The following is a 15,044-nucleotide window of genomic DNA, read 5'->3' as shown; positions in this document are numbered from 1 at the left end:
CTTAATGACCCACAGTCCTTGCTTAATGACAGCAACTGGGACTGCAGGAATTTCTGTCCCTAAGCAATGCAGTCATGTGACATGTTTTACAACTGCATTGCTTAGTGACAGAAATTCCAGTCCCAAGTGCCATTGTAACTCAAGGACTACCTGTAATTGTTATCCAGCATAAACATGGGTAAGTGTATGGATTAACAACCACCATCCTCCTTTTGTGTAATTTCCATAAATCAAACAAGCATCATGTGACACAATATAGGAATAGATATAGTATGGAATCAAGCATTTTTATCTTCCTTTCTCACTTCTTTCATTATATTTTTCCATCATAGTCAATTAAAGAGAAAAGGCTATATGGCAATGCTTACGTACTACTAAAGCACCATTCTGATATATAGAACTGATATATAGCATAAGAACATTGTTAAAACACATCTACAATTTCAGCTTTCTCTGTCCACAATCCTTTTAGCATCTATAGTTAAATTACTGACTGAACATGAAACTGCACTGTGTGCACTAAGATTTAAAATAAAAATAGCTCTAGGAAAGGTCATTGAAAGACCTTATTTCCAGTAAGCTGTAACAGTTTTAAGATACAGGAAGTCCTTGTTTAGTGACTGCCTCATTTAGCAACCATTTGCAGTTCCGACGATGAAGTAACTTTACGACCAATCCTTGCATTTACAACCTCTGCAGGTGTGTAAAGCAAAGCTGAAGTAAACACAGGTTTCAGTTAGTGACTGCTTCACTTAACAACTGAGTTGCTGGTCCCAATTGTGGTCACTAAACAAGGACTACCCATATGTGGATAAAATGAAATCTACATTATAAGTTGGAAGCAAAGCCTAACATCTCATCAGAACCCTTCTATAATTTTCCAAAGTGTAACTGAATTCATTATAAAAGTATATTTCCTTAAACTATATATGCCCTAAAAACTTTGCACTGCTTTTCCTTGTATGCTTACCAAAAAGTCTATTATAACAAAAGTTTATGGAGAAAATATAATTATTCGATAGCGAGCACCTGATCATGAACTAAACCTTTCATTTTATTTTACACTTGACTAAAATGTTTCCCAAAATCTACCATATAAAACCCAAGAAGAAAACAAAACAAAACGTGCCTCCCAAAGCATTATTGGTTCCTCAGTTGTTTCATTTGGCTGGGTCAGAATTTGTGTGTGAGATTTAATTACTATCTTAATGACACAATCTAAATAAAAAGCAAACAATCTCATTGGATTTCACAGGTCTTTGATCTTATCCAGGCGATTCATGCTGTTATGGGAACTGTGAGAACAGAAGAATCTAGATAGGTCTTTGATTTTTCTGCTCAAGCAGAACAAGCCAACCTAGGATTTCCTTCTATTCAACTTTTATACAGACATTTGGGATATATAACTTTATAGACATTACAAATTGCTACTGTACTTACCAAACAGGAAGATGTTCCCCCCCTCATTAACCACCTGTAAATTGGGCGTGGGGAGGGGTCATCTTATCTTTACTAAGTAGCAAGCATCAGGAAGTAGTGATCAGGTTCTAGATCACTACTGCTATTTTTGATACTCCTGCTAGCTAACACTAGGTCAGGCAGACTCATTCCTGCTGTCTGCCTGGTTAAATTTAACTCTTTTTGTAATGACTAAACAGAGCTTCTCTTCTTGGATCTTTCCCTTGCATCATCATCTTTCACTGTGGTTCTTTCTCCTTTTTAATTTCCTTCCCAATCAAGCACCCTAGTTTTATCACCATTCTGTTTTTCACCCTTCCTTCCTTTCTGCTGTTTGTGTTGGAACAGAAGAAAATAATGCATGTGTGTACATATGCATTTCTGCATGAGAAATCATTAATACAGATCAATTAATGTTACACATAGTCCTTGCTTAGTGACCACTCGTTCAGTGACCGTTCAAAGTCACAATGGCACTGAATGAGGGAGACTTATGACCAGTCCTGGAAGTTGCAGCCATTGCAGTTTCTCTGTTGTCACGATTGTGATTCAGGCATTTGGCAACTGTCTCGTAATTATGATGGCTGCAGTGTCCTGCAGTCATGTGATCACCATTTGCGACCTTCACTGCTGGCTTCCAACAAGCAAAGTCAATGGGGAAGCTGGTGGGAAATCGCAAGTCATGATCATGTGGTGTTGCACTTAATGATCACACATGGCTCGCTTAACAATCGCAACTGGAACTATGGGAACTGCTGTCATAAGTTGGTGTGGTCACATGTTTCACTTTACAACCACATCGCTTAGCAACAGAGTTGCCAGTCCCAATTATGGTCATTAACTGAGGACTACGTGTATAAATATTACACCTTATTTATAGCCTATAAATTTTAATTAGCAGTTTGGGGGCAATTTTGGTCCTTGACTTCACTCTGAAATTCAGTTACCTTCCTTTAAAGTAAATATAATTTTGATCTAGATACTAGAGAATGCCTTCATGATGAAAATCACCATCTTATGAGAAGCTACAGTGCCAAAATGGTAAATATAGAACATTTTATACAGGTAGTCCTTGTTTAACTACCACAATTGGGACTGGCAACTTAAAAGTTAAGCGAAGCAATTGCCAAGTGAAACCACGACTGTGGTTATGATCTCACCTCAGCTTTCCTTTGCTTTACAGACTTGTGAAGGTTGTAAATGTGAGGACTGGTCATAAAGTTACTTTTTCATCACTGTTTTAACTGCAAACAGTCACTAAATAAGGCAGTTGTTAAATGAGGCCTACCTGTACATATATAGTCTTTGTTTAGCAATTACCTTGTTTAGCAACAAATCCAAAAGTAATAAATGGTAATAAAATAATTTTCCAACCAATGTGTACATTTATGACCAAATTTCATGCGCTTGACAACAAAAGCCTTCTGTGTGAAACTAATTAAGGTCTGGTCAGTTTCAGGCAGCAGCACAAGCCTGCCAGAGGGTTCTAATCAACTAGTTGAGGTCACAGGACTGAGCTTGATAACTTGTGGTTAGCACTTTTTAGGGAAGCACTGCACTGTGGAGAAAAGCAGCTCAGGAACAGATACTGTAGCTTGTTTAACAAATCTCTCCCCCCTGCAAGTGGGGGGAACAGGTCTGGCACAAGACACTATATGAGAACTTTATCTGAGACAGAACTAGTGATCTTCGCAGCATCTCTCTCTCTCTCTCTGTCATGTGTTCACTTAGCAACCATTTTGTTTAACAACCAAATAGTTGGAATGGAATGTGGTCAATAAATGATGAGAGGGTGTACTGGAAATGCTTATTTTTACCAACAACTTTTAATCTAGACAGTACAATTAATGGTCTGATATGAGTTGTAATCCAAGAGAACTGAAAGGCTTATCCACCATTGCTTTCTCCACATTTAAAGTAGGGATTCCAAGTGAATTAATTAACTAAAAGATGTAAATTCTACAGATGGAGAGCTGGCTATAACTTGGACTCCATACATTTTTCTAGAGTCCAAACTCTCACTGATAAAGAAGCAATGGCAGTGATTTCTCTTGTTTTTGCTCACTGCAGACACTCAACCTCTACAGAGGAGAGCAACAAGAAAGATAGGAAGTTATCCATATCCCCTTTAAACATTTGTTGCAGGATTTCATACTGATTAAACAGTATCCAGCAAAAGATCTATTGAGTTTTCTATTATTTTCCTTCTCTACCCCATTCCTAATGTATCAACCCCTCTAATCTTATTACCTCATTCCTTTTTTGTTTTTACTCATGGAATACATGAGTAAAGAATACGGATATATGTATGAAAGAAAGACATGTGTATATACGAAGATAAGGAATCAACTAACTGTATAAATGTACTTATTTACATCTTTCAACTTGGGATTTTTTTTTTTTTGCAGTAATCTCTGGCTAGTGTATACATTTGTCTGTAAATACATATGCCTATACAAGGATGTCACATTTATTTGAGGAAAAAAACTCCAGGATTGGTTTCAGTTAACTTGGCAACTTTAAGTAGGGAAACTGAGCACTGCATGTATTTATGTGAATTTATATATTATCTGGTTAATTATGGGAACTACCTTTAATTCAGGGTTGCCTTCTTTTTGCCTAAATACAGTAATGACTCCTTTGACACTACTGTTGGTCAGTTCTTGTTAGCACCTTTATTTTTGGAATATATTCTAGCAAAATTTTTATTATTAGTCTTGAATAATCTAATGTTCCTCAGTCTTCTCATCTATTACAGCTAAAATGGCAAAAATTCTTGTGGCTAAAGAATTCGACTGTTCTGATCTTTGGAGTATACTGAAAATATATATACATTCTCATTCTTGTCACATAAAGCAGAACTCTACTTGAAACTCTCACTACCCACATCTGATCTGGCGTAAAAATATAAAATATAATTTTTACATCAAACATCTTTTCCTTCAAAAAGTACATTGTAGATACTTGCTGAAAGAATCCAACTTTATTTCACTGACTTTGGTTAGGATGCTGCATATTGATTAAGCTTGATAAACAGCACTTTTCTTTAACTAAGGCTGACACATCTTCCATACTGCATGTAATTTAGTTAGAATTCAGTGACTGAGTGTTCACACATTCTACTAGCTCATGTTTTTTACATGTGATTTGTTAACTAAGTCACAACTGGCTGGCTTTGCACAATATACAAAGCCATAAATAATATTTTATAAATCACAAGAGCTGGGTTCACAGACTGTATCATGCCAAAATATAGCAAACTGCATTTTGCTTAATTTATGAACCCAGCCAATACATCACGTGAAATGATGCCACTGCAGCCATATAGAGGTAACAGAAACACCAAACTGAAGGGAAAACAGATCTTTAGATATTCAGTTCAAAGCTATTGTGAGAATTATTTTAACCTTGCTTTTTAGATAATCATTTCTTAAATTAGCTCATATCAGTTTAAAAGAAAATAAACATAGACTTGGTTGTGAAGCTTAAACACAAAAAAAAAAAAAATACAAGGAAAGGATAATGAATGGAAACAGTAGAGGCAGGATACTAGTTTTTCAAGACTATACAGGTGATGAGCTTTAAGCAATTATATTTAGAATGGGCCAAGTTGATCCTTCCTAGCTAAGGTTCTTACGTGAATATGAGCTGCTTTTCCCTTTTTCCTGAGAGATGAGGTTAGGAGTTTCCCCCCTTTTCTTTTCCAGTCTGAGAGGAAACTGATATTAGGAGTTAATATTCTACCTGGTGGGGCTGAGGGCATGCTTCCTGCAACTGCTCCTTTCTCTGGCTGATGTAAGGGTTTTCTCTAATTCCTATGATATTCTTCCAGAGAGTCTCTAAACTGACCTTACTTCAAGCTGACAAAGCCTACCTTTCAGCTCTTCAATGCCAGCATAGAGGAAAACAAGCTAATCTGAGGCTTCATAACAGTTCTCCTTTGCTTCTATGTATAGCACTAATCATATATGTAAGGACTGGAAAAAGGCTATGCCAAACAAAATTTATATTGTTATAAAAAAATTCAACATAGACATATCCCTGTAATCAGGAATTGAGCTTGACTTGAAGGAGATTTTACCTTTACACAAGAGTGGTCAATGATTAAGTTTCCAAAGACACGTAAGATTAAAGAAGAATCAGATGGTTATTTAGTACTGAGGATACTGATGGGATTGATCATCAAAGTCATATTCCTGTAGAACTGTACCATGCTAATTCATTATACTGCATTTTCAGGTAATGTGAGCTATTTAAAACCATTTGATAAAATAAATCATTTGAAAATAGGTGCACAACTTTGAGAACAGCTTTGCATGAAATTAAGTACTGTTTTCTAACTTAGTTTCATTCTTTTCAAGGTTCTAAGATATAAAAGTTACTTATAATTATCCAACATTCTTTGTACAGGTATGTGTTAGCCTTACATTGTTTGGCATTTACACAATAAACTGAATCTTGTGCTGATAATATGTAAAAAAAGGGCTTTTATTAGCAAAAGGAACCAGAATGTAATGAAGCCAAATTAATGTATCTTTTTATTTCTCACTTGCAGTCATACACATTATGAAGAAACTAGATATCCCTGCTATAAATATCTCCTCAGAAACATTCTATTATACTGTTCTTTCTCCACCGCATTTGTCCAATGTTATATGGGACTGTATACAATACAGGTAGTCCTCACTTAACAACCACAACTGGGACCAGAATCTCAATTGTTGAGTCAAGCGGTCATTAAGCAAGATGCCCACATGACTGCTTCGCTCAACAACTGCAATCTGGGCACTCCCGGTTGTGGTTGTTAAACAATCTCCCAGGTCGTTAAGCAGACGGAGCAAAAGAGCTGCCTGCTGAAGGATTTCAGCTCTGCATGGAGCTGAAACCATCCAGCAGGCAGCCCTTTCACTCTCAAAGAGCTGCCTGCCAGGAGGAAATGCTCCACGCAGAGTTTAAATCCTTCAGCAGGAAGTTCTTTTGCTCCATGCACAGATGGGAGGGGAAACCCTTCGGCAGGCCACAGGAACATTTTAGAGTGAAAAGGCTACCTGCCAGAATTTCAGCTCTATGCAGAGCTGAAATCCTTCAGCAGGCAGCTCTTTTGCTCTGTGCACGGACTAGAGGGGAAACCCTTCTGCGGGCTGCAGGAACAGAGCTCAAATCCTGAAGATTTTCAGCTCCGTTCCTGCAGCCTGCAGAAGGATTTCAGCTCCTTTCCATCCCTTCTGCTTGTAGCCTTCCCTGCCAGCTTCCCCACTGACTTTCTGAGGAAGCCAGCAGAGAAGACTGCAAATGGTGAGCACATTATCACGGGGCACTTGCTAACCAGTCATAAATACAAGCCAGTTGCCAAACACTCAGGGGCAGCGCAACATTTTACAATGGCTGGAAGTGCTTCACAGGCCATAAAGCATCCTTTCCGAGGCTGTTGTAACTTTGAACAGTCATTAAATGACCGGTCATAAGCCGAGGACTACCTGTACAGATTATAATGCACTAAGAAAGGTAAAAGAATCAGATGAATAGAAGAAAAATTATTCCTGTCAAGTTTGGATGCAGGCTCTAATTATATTCATGATCAGTCACCAAAATGTTATTGATAAGAAATTACTAGGATAAACACTACATTCATGTAGATCTTGATCTATCCTTATCAAACAGGATCTATTTGCACTAAATAAGAGGCTGAGATTATTTAGCAAATCTTGTTACTTATGATTTAATTATTTCATTGGATGTAGACTTTTTATTCTTTCAACATTTTCCATTCTTCAGAAATTCTTAAAATGGATTTTTCTTAGTCTTCTCTAGAAACCCACGTGAGGACTACTGGGATTTCATCGAATTCCTTTTTACTGGAGAGAATGGCTGGGTTGTTCTCTTTTTATTGTTTGATTTGTGTTTGGAAACTATGCCAATTTCAACTGACAGTTATGGGGAGGTTTAATTTTACAGATTTAAGTTTATATTACAAAATGCATTTTCCATCTTGGGTTAACAAATGACATGTTTCACCTAACAGAAATTTCCCTTCATCAGCATATTGGCACCTGTTATGTTGGAAGGGGTTAAGGTCCAACTACCTTTGAAACTACGGAATTTCCCCCCTTACTATATAACTTACTCAGAAGGCATGGCATGCTATAGTACAACTCTGACTTGATCCTTATGTTCATGCCAAATTAACATTATAAGGAAAGCTAACCTTTAAAAAGCAACACAGTGCTTTTGTTGGAGAAGCTGTATGGAATCATTAGTATGATTCAAACAACAGTTTGAAACTGCTTTAGTATTAAACCAGTATTATTATTAGACAGAGTGACACCACATTGTGAAAATTTTGTTTCAAGGGAAAGGTAATGCTCCCTTTAAAGATCTTATATGTGGTCTTTATATGCTGCTATCTCTAAAGGCCTTATATAAAATCTTTTTGTTAACATCTGTAAGAATTGCTAAAGATGGAACTTCAGAGAAGAGGATCATGAAATCCATTCCAATTTTGATTACAGGAGATTTGGCAGAGACCTATAATCGCATTTTCAAAGAACAAGCTACTTCATATGTTGTCTTTAAAGGTGAAAATGGGATCAGAAAATAAAATTCACCCCTAATTATTAATTCTCTACAGAAAAGCATAAAATCAATAACTTTGAGTGAATTTTATTTTCACATTACTCCATGAGTGAAAGATAAAAATAAGAAAAAAGATAGGGGGCCAGATATAGTAAGGAGAACAGCTGAGTTAGCTGGTCAGCTGGCACTTGAATAGAAGAGGTCATCTTTCTGATTTGGCAGGTCTAAGGAAAAGAAAAGTTATTATTCAGTTCAATTTGAAATATGAATACGTAAAAGAGAAAATATTGTGCTCTGAAAACCTAGGTCTACAAAATTTTCAGAAGAAAAGGAATACAGTAAAAATGTTCTGAGGCAAAAAGAGGCACATGAAGGCTGACAGTTTTTAAGGACACCACTAGCAGATCAAAAATGAGGTGCTACAAAATGTAAAACAGGTTCACCAATGCACATTTCTTATTAGTAATCATGAGTTAAGTGACAATTAAGAGAACTTGTGACTGTTGATAACAAAGAAATCTTGCAAATGGTAAACACAACACTGCCTTGTCCCATTGTAAATTCAGATTAGGTTGACAGAAAAAAAAAGTTGTCACTAATCATTATGTAATAGTAGAAGAAATAGGAAAATAAAAATTCCAAGTGACAAGAGTGCCAATGGAGTAGAAATAAGAAAAGGATATCAGAAGCAGATATAATGGTACTGAATTTGTACTGTTTACTATATAAAATTACATTGTGGATCTTAATATCCATGTTTTACATAACAGGACATAAAGGGTACAATGAATAGATCTGGGAGACAGTTGTGTTGATAACAGTAACTCTGATGTTCACAAAGAAGAGGTACAGGTGGGTAAAATATGTTTTGGACATATGACAACTATAGAAAAACAAGTGACAACAGAAACAGTTAAGGAAGAAAGCACTGGCTGTATATGGGATATAAAGTTAAAAGCAGGTTAAAGGGAAACAGAAGGCTGAGACATTTGAGAAGACCATATGGCTGCAGAAGAAACAACAGAAGAAAAAAGATGGAACAAGTAGTAGAAATACATACAGTTTTGGTTGCTGAAAAGCATGCAGATACAACAGAAAATTCAATGATAGAAGCAGTAATAAAAGTTTCAGGTGAGGCAGTAGAAGAGTTAAATGACTGCTGTTAAGAAAGAAGAATGCCAGGAAAAAAGACAGAGCAGCCAAGCACAATAGTTGTTGAGAATACAGAAAATGCTACAAAACAGGGTCCTATGCGTTTGAAGGAGAAAAAGGAATTTAAAGATTCCTTGGCTTTAAGAGAAGAATTACCTTTAATTCAAAAACAAATGATTTCTCCAGATGGTATCAAGCAATCATATTAAGTAGAAATGGAAGAAAAAGGTGAAATTGCTAAGGTAGAAGATGAAAAAGAAAAGGACAATGCAATAAGAAAAAAACCCACATAATTTAAAGGAGACTTTAAAAGTACAAGATTGGATGAATCAGTCCTGAAAGCAACACTGGTAGAAAGATCTTTTTTCTATTTTTTTCACAGGGGACTGAAAATGTGATTTTAACAATCCCACATGGAGCAACAGCTGATACAATTTCAGGTATTTCCAATTTTGTTTGAAAAAATTGAAAATGAGGAAAAAAATTCAACGGAGATGAGGAAGTTAAGGAATCTAAACAAGAAGCAGCTGTTAATGGTGATATGATGCTTTCCTCAGTGGAAATGTGGTTGTGCAGAACTGGAAGAAAGCAAAAGGAAAGAGTAACAGCTATAAACATCAATTGGCAGGAAATAAAATTGTGATAGCTGACTGTTCATCAAGGCAGGAAATATAAATAACTTGACTGTATCATGACAGAAAAATAAATAATTTTGGGAGGGGGTGATGGGGGAAAAACTTCCATTTTTGTTAAATCCGTTATCCTGTAAGGATAGCAGAGGTAAGCTTTCATCAAAAATGTGATGAAATGGTAGAATATTGTTATAACTGGGCAATTCTCTGTAAGAAAGGCAGGTAGAATATTGTCAGTTTGGAGAGTGGGGGAGAGAGAAGTTAAGAGAGAACAAATGACAGTTGGATGAGAAGAAATAACTGGCATATTTAAAAGGAATGGAAATACTGACATCCCTTGTGACAATCATTCCACAGTTAAATAGTCAGGAGACATTTTGTTGATGTATCTTTAAAGATAAAGAATCATTTTGGATTCGGGCGGCACCAAAATCAAATTAAATACATTTCCAATACTATCTGAGAATACAATACAACTGTTATGTAAAATAGAGCTGGCCCCACCCTGACCATGTTTAAAAAAAGCCTTGAAAACGTAGCTCTTCCCCCAGGCCTTGGGTTAGTGTTGATGGTGGGTGCTGTGTGTTTGTTTTTCAGTAATTGTTTTTTCTTCTGGCATTTTAGTTAATTGTATTTTATTATTGTTTTCACTGTACAGCACCAAGATTTGTTGTAGAGTTGAGTGGCCATGTAAATTTCTAAATAAATAAATACATCATAATAAATTAATTAATGTTGTATGCTGCCTGGAGTCTTTATGGAATTTGATGGCCTTCTAAATTCGACAAATGAAATAGATTTAAATAAACTACTCCTCTGAAAAATGAGTCAGAATGTAAAAGCATTCTCTTCCACCCTGTGTCTAAATTTCTATATTACCAAGTAGAAAAGAACCTATGAAAGAGGAGATAACATCAATATAAAAATCCTAAGGTTATCATTTTTGGGTGGTGGCTATCAGTATAAAATACAATTATTTAGCCCCCAAATAAATGTAGAATAAATTATGCAACTACTGATCAAATAAATCAATTTCTCCACACCTGCAATGACCACTTAAATAAATAAATCAGGTAGAATTCAACAAACTCCCTTTCTGATAAAACTCTTCCAGACCTTCACCCCCTCATAATCGGTTCTAAATTTCTGGATGTGGAAGAGATGACAGGAGCTGTAAGAGATATAAGAATATATAGCTCTGTTGCTCAAGCTGTTTGCATAATGTTGGATTCAGCTCAACATTATTGATAATTCATGATAACCTTTATTTATTATACAGCAACTTGCATACTGCCTACTCATAATGACTCTAAGAGAATTAAATCCATACACTCACTCAGAAAAATTAAAATTTCTCTTTTGTGGTAACAGAGTTCTCCTATGATCCCATGTAGGTGTTCACTTTCCTAAGTGACATGAAACATGCATTTACCAAAGCACTTGTCTCATAGACTGGAATATTCTAAAAGAGGAAATTTACTTTGCACTGTGATATTTTTTTAAATGAAAAGCTTATATATGTTCCTTATCATTCTGAATTCAGTAAAAAAAAGTTAAAGGGAATATCCAAAGTTCCCATGTGACATTTGAAATATTGTAATATTGATTTCCTGACTGTTAATATTTGAGACTCTAGCAAGCAAATCATTGATTAAAGCCACTCAGAGTGCATCTATTTGGGAATCAATTCCATTAATTTCAGTGTGACTTAGTCTTATATATATATATATATATATATATATATATATATGTGTGTGTGTGTGTGTGTGTGCGTGCACGCGCGCATGTATAGATCATGCTGTATAGTTGAGAGGGGGAGAAACATAGCAGCAGCCCAATTCTAGAACTTGTTGAACCAGCATGTAAGTACTGAAGACAAAGCAGTAATTGTGCTCTATCGGAACATTTTATTTATTTATTTGATCTGTTAAGGCCATCCAATTCCAAAAACACTCTGAGTGGCTTACAAAATACCAAGTAGATAATTAAAAAACTGTTAAAAAAATAATAAAATTTAACTGCCTGGATAAAACAATAATTTTCAAAAACCTAACAAGGGTTCCATAAGCACCCTAATCCCAGGCCTTGGAGCAACTGTTTTTTAATCAGTTAAATTATGTCCAATTCTCAGAGACTGCCTGGATAAGTCTCTGCAGTTTTCATGGCAAGGTTTTTCAGAAGTGGTTTGCCATTGCCTCTTTCCTAGGGCTGAGAGAAAGTCACTGGCCCAAGGTCACCCAGGTGACTTTGTGCCCAGGCACAATATTATAAAGCATGAATTCACAAAAATGCTACAGGAACATCAATGCGGTCTCAAATATTTTTAAATAATACTTCATTTAAACAAGTTTTACTTCAACTTAAAGCACCACAATAAATAAAAATAATACAGTACCACTAATGTTCTCCAGCACTGCTTCTGCATAACACAAAGTCTTCATAAAAGAGATCAGTCCATATTTTTCTATACAAATTTGCACAGTGGGAAATATATGTTTTCTAGGTGCAAGGAGAAGCAGTCTAACAGTCAATCCAATAATTATGTGGTCTACTAAAACTGGATTTGAAAAAAAAACAAGCTTTTATTATAGTATATTAATTTATTGATGACATTTGGCTGGATCTTTCCTATGGAAATGCAGAAAAAGAAAAGGGGTTGTTGCCAGGAAAACAACAGACATTTTCTTGAAGACACTAAGAATCCAACTTGGCCACTAAACTGATGCTTAACGTCCTGTTACATCTCAATCTCTCCCTCCCTATTAAATTCCCTGGGGTTTCTAAAGAACAAATTGTAATTGCACTCACACTGTAACTATGCAGGATACCTCTTAAAAGCCTTAGTACCCTTTACATATTTGCAACATCTACCAAAAGATTTTAAAATGTACTTATAAATACCAAAAGTAGAAAATTAGTTGAGTTTTAACAAAAAAAGACTAGAAGTCCCAACTAAACAATAAAACATTTGTTTTGAAAATCCAAGTAAAACTGCCTCTTTGGAAACTAAGCCATAATTCATATAAAGAGATGTCTCCACAAGGTAACTTTATTATATGTGATTTGCAAACAAGAACCAGCTTCATCAGATGCACACAGTAAACAAGAAAAACTACTAGGCAGCATGGTTATGCTACATCATAAAATCTATTAAGACATCCTCACAAGACCAGCAGCAAGCAATACAAAATGTACTTTCAGACACTGGCAGAAATATTTGTATGCAAAATTGATGCACTTTATTAACATGCTTGCCTTTGCATCTTTTAAAGAATTGTTAATTCTTATAGTTTAAAAAAATGTGAAGACAATTGCTGCAAGGTATTGCAGAACAGAACCTTCAATATTCTCCGCAAGTAGTGTAGGAAACTTATTAGGGCAACAAGCTATGGCTGTGGCAGGAGAATTATTTAACTTCTTTGTTATACTCAGGTCAAAATCATCTCCCAAAGCCCAGCATATTAACTCATCACACCTACCAATAAATACAGGAGCTATGGAATGCTATATAGCGACCGAGGCACTTAAGAAGTAGCAGCGATAGGAAGAGCTATGGTCCTGAGAATTTGGCATCACAGTACTGCGGGGCAGAGCTTTGAAGGCACAGCTTTACAAGTGGTTACAAAGCAGCTTAAGACCCGGGGTACGATCGGGGGAATCTCAGGGTCCAATGAATAGAAGGCCGACAGGGGGCGCAACAGCACCATGTGGTGAGGAGGCGCCGCAAAGCGGCGGGGCACTTTCCACTGGAGGAAGGCTTGCGGGGGGGAGGGGAGAAGCCTAACGAAGACGCGCAAACTCTTGGCAGGTCAAACTCCCCGCAGTGTTCAGCCCCGCCCCGCACGCGTCGACAGACCAAGAGGCTGGCATTCAAGTAGCACACACACCGCACCGCCCCTCGCCTCCCTCCCCGCGTCCCGGTTGCCCGTTACCATTATTACCCATCACGCCCAGCGCAACGCCGCCATCCTGCCTCTTGTCAGCTCCCACGGGAACGAGGGCTGACCTCGCGAGAACTCCCGTCTGAACCACCACCTCCCTCGTCCTGAGCACCAACATGGCAGAAGCGGCGCGCACGTGTCCGTGTGTCCCAGATATACAACAACCGCTCGTACGTGCTCGCCCGCGCACGGAGGGGCGGTCCAGGTCGAGGGGGAGGGGACGTGACGTTGCACGCACGCGCCCCCTCCCGTTCCTTTTCGCAGCTAGGATTCGAACAGGGCGCGCGAGCCGCCGCCGCCCCCCCCCGCTCTTCGCACGCGCAGTTCGCATGGGAATATAATCCTGCCGCCGCCGCCTTTTCAGCCCCCCTCCGTCCGTCTGGCAACGAAACACCATCCGGGTCCTTTCGCCCCCCCCCCCCCGCGGCTTCTAAGGAGGGGGCCTGACCTGGTTGCTGTGAGACCGAAAACGGATCCCGCGGTGGGGAGGCAGACCTTTCTTTCCCTTCGTTCTCGGAGCCAGCCGGCTGCTCCACACGTCAGCGTTTGGCCCCCAACAACAGCGCCCGCTGGGCTCCCCTCAGCAGCAGCGGCAGCTCCTCTTCCGCTTCCTCCCCCCCCATATTCCCTGCGCAACCCGCGAAAGGGGGGCCGCTCCCTGCAGCTCCGCCTGCTGGTTGACTGAGGAAGGCGACTGGGCTGCCCTGAAGAGGCGGGCGGTTTGCGGAGACGCGGAGGGACGGCGCGCCCTGCCATCGGGCTGCGGGGAAGGCGGGAGCTCAGCGCTCCGCTTCTCTCCTTGGAGAACAACCGAGCGAGAAGCAGTGCTCGCCCGAAGCCAACGGCCTGGAGGGTGCTGCAGGTTGGGTCGTCGCCCTGGCGGGGAGGGGAGGAGGCGAACTCCGGGTTTCTGCCGGCGTATTCTCGCTAAGTGAAAACCCACTCCCTTCTTTTCAGATTTATATACCGCTGTAGCCCAGGGGGCCTTAAAGGAGACTTCCCCAGCCTGGCTGGGAATTATGAGCATGGATGGCCTCAAATTGGGGAACCCTGGTTTCCAATGCGGAAGTTAACTGTGGCTCATCTTTCAGTGTAGCGTTTTATTTAATATACACATCGAAATCTGATTTAATCCTTGTTTACTTTTTTTTTTTGGCGATCACATTAACTGCTTTGAACGCTATGTCGTCGCGGAAAGGCAGAATCTTAATTACCTTGAAAAATAAACTTAGGTGAATTAAGAGATACCCAGCCAAAGTAAATGTGGGTTTGTTTGCAGGAAATATTG

At 38.5% G+C, this 15,044-nt stretch overlaps 1 protein-coding gene across 1 annotated transcript in view; it reads right to left on the bottom strand.

Annotated features, from left to right (window-relative positions):
* Nucleotides 1–14,347, bottom strand: part of ZZZ3 (zinc finger ZZ-type containing 3) — a 90,556-nt gene extending 76,209 nt beyond the window's left edge. Inside the window, exon 1 of the mRNA XM_088128399.1 lies at nt 14,205–14,347. The gene's annotated coding sequence lies outside the window, so the exon portion shown is untranslated. The remainder of the gene's footprint in view (nt 1–14,204) is intronic.
* Nucleotides 14,348–15,044: the final 697 nt, after the last annotated feature.

This window comes from Python bivittatus, unplaced genomic scaffold, assembly GCF_059951505.1.
Source record: "Python bivittatus isolate LINGU-HERP-01145 unplaced genomic scaffold, Pbiv_v1 ctg000700_np1212, whole genome shotgun sequence".
In the NCBI taxonomy this organism is placed as follows: Eukaryota; Metazoa; Chordata; class Lepidosauria; order Squamata; family Pythonidae; genus Python; species Python bivittatus.
This window is presented reverse-complemented; position numbering and strand designations above follow the sequence as displayed.